The sequence below is a fragment of the Saccopteryx leptura genome, chromosome 8 (assembly GCF_036850995.1).
Source record: "Saccopteryx leptura isolate mSacLep1 chromosome 8, mSacLep1_pri_phased_curated, whole genome shotgun sequence".
Taxonomy (NCBI): Eukaryota; Metazoa; Chordata; class Mammalia; order Chiroptera; family Emballonuridae; genus Saccopteryx; species Saccopteryx leptura.
This window is the reverse complement of record NC_089510.1, coordinates 15,132,379-15,134,507: the sequence shown is the minus strand read 5'-3', so window position 1 is coordinate 15,134,507 and position 2,129 is coordinate 15,132,379. Positions and strand designations below refer to the sequence as shown.

Below are 2,129 nucleotides of genomic sequence, written 5' to 3'. Positions count from 1 at the left end.
TCTAAGGTCGCTACTTTGCGGATTTCCGCCTATTGCTGGGAGTTCTGGAACCTCTCCACCGCGATAGACGAGGGACGAAGGTATCCCAATTCCAGAATACCTTTCTGTGGATTACCAGTAAATGACATGGAGAAAAGTTAAGCAGGTTAAGCAGGAGAATATATTATGAACAATTATTTTTTTTAGTTTCCCTAAATTTCTTTATTGTTAATAAAACCAGGGGCCCTGGCCGGTTGGCTCAGTGGTAGAGCGTCGGCCTGGCGTGCCGAAGTCCCGGGTTCGATTCCCGGCCAGGGCACACAGGAGAAGTGCCCATCTGCTTCTCCACCCTTCCCCCTCTCCTTCCTCTCTGTCTCTCTCTTCCCCTCCCGCAGCCGAGGCTCAATTGGAGCAAAGATGGCCCGGGCACTGGGGATGGCTCCTTGGCCTCTGCCCCAGACGCTGGAGTGGCTCTGGTCGCAACAGAGCGACGCCCCGGAGGGGCAGAGCATCGCCCCCTGGTGGGCGTGCGGGGTGGATCCTGGTTGGGCGCATGCGGGAGTTTGTCTGACTGTCTCTCCCGTTTCCAGCTTCAGAAAAATACAAAAAAATAAATAAAATTTAAAAAAAATAAAACCAGGAACTTTTCATCAATTTCACATTCTTGAATTTTCTTGAAAAATTGTCCAGTGTTTCAAATTACAATATATGTACAATTTAAACTAAGATACCAGACCTTTAGGAATCACTGCCATAGTCTTTATTATGGCCTCCATGGTCCAACATGATGTCCATCCTTTTCAATCCTTATTTCCTCTCGCTACACACGCACCACATACACACTTATCCATAACAACTCCTTGATGTTGGCACACACAGATGCACCAGGCATGCTTTTTTTGTCTCAATACTTTTGAATGGGCTCTTTTTCTTTTCCCAGAATACTTTTCTTTTAAGAATTTGTATGCCTTTCCTCCAACATTCGCTCTTGTTTCTTTCTGGTATCTGTGACTGCTATGCCATTCCATGTACAACAGCAGTTCCGTCACACTCCACTCCTGGACATAGCTTCCCTTACATAAGACATTAAACTACACACTCTGCTGAGCCCGGGACAGTGTTATCCGTGCTTTCCTCTCACTGCTTGGCACATAGTAGGTATGGAATCAATATGTGCTTAATAAAGGAATTCATAAATTGAGATTAAATGACATTTGTAGCTACTCTTTTCTTCTTATTATTTTTGTCTTCTGTGGTCTTAGGTGTTTATTTTATTTTATTATTATTATTTTTTTGTATTTTTCTGAAGCTGGAAACGGGGAGGCAGTCAGACAGACTCACGCATGCACCGGACTGGGATCCACCTGGCACGCCCACCAGGGGGCGATGCTCTGCCCATCCGGGCGTAGCTCTGTTGTGACCAGAGCCACTCTAGCGCCTGAGGCAGAGGCCACGGAGCCATCCTCAGAGCCCGGGCCATCTTTGCTCCAATGGAGCCTTGGCTGCGGGAGGGGAAGAGAGAGACAGAGAGGAAGGAGAGTGGGAAGGGTGGAGAAGCAGATGGGCGCCTCTCCTGTGTGCCCTGGCCGGGAATCGAACCTGGGACTTCGGCACGCCAGGCCGACGTTCTACCACTGAGCCAACCGGCCAGGGCTGCCTTAGGTGCTCATTTAAAATCTCTCTTTTTATTGGTCAGCTCAGACTGCCATCATCATTTCATAGACTAAGTGGTTTAAACAGCAGACATTTTTTTTTTCACCGTTCTGGAGGTTGGAGGTCAGAGATAGTAAGCTAGTATGGTTGGGTTCTGGCTATATCAACACATGGAGAGAGGAACTCTTCAGTGTCTTCAATTTTAAAGACACTACCCCTTTAAAAGTCTTACTCTTATGACTTCATTTACCCTTCATTACATCCGTGTAGACCTTATCTCCAAATGCAGTCACTTTAAGTGCAGGGCTTCAATATGTAAATTCTGAGTAAGGGAGAAAAACACAACTCAGTCTGTAACACCTTTCAGTGTTTTTTCTTAGGCAGAAAATATCCCATATCATCATTTTCAGTAATTGAAAGAATTTCCTTTCCAAATGAGAATAAAAGCAATTATATTAAAACACAATTTTTTTAAAAAATCAAAATGCTATTTTTAT

General features: G+C 45.1%; 1 non-coding gene across 1 annotated transcript; it reads left to right on the top strand.

The window, feature by feature from the left end:
• The first annotated feature begins 222 nt into the window (after positions 1-222).
• TRNAA-GGC (transfer RNA alanine (anticodon GGC)) lies at positions 223-298 on the top strand. Its single transcript has one exon. It is a non-coding gene; the product is annotated as a tRNA-Ala (tRNA).
• Positions 299-2,129: the final 1,831 nt, after the last annotated feature.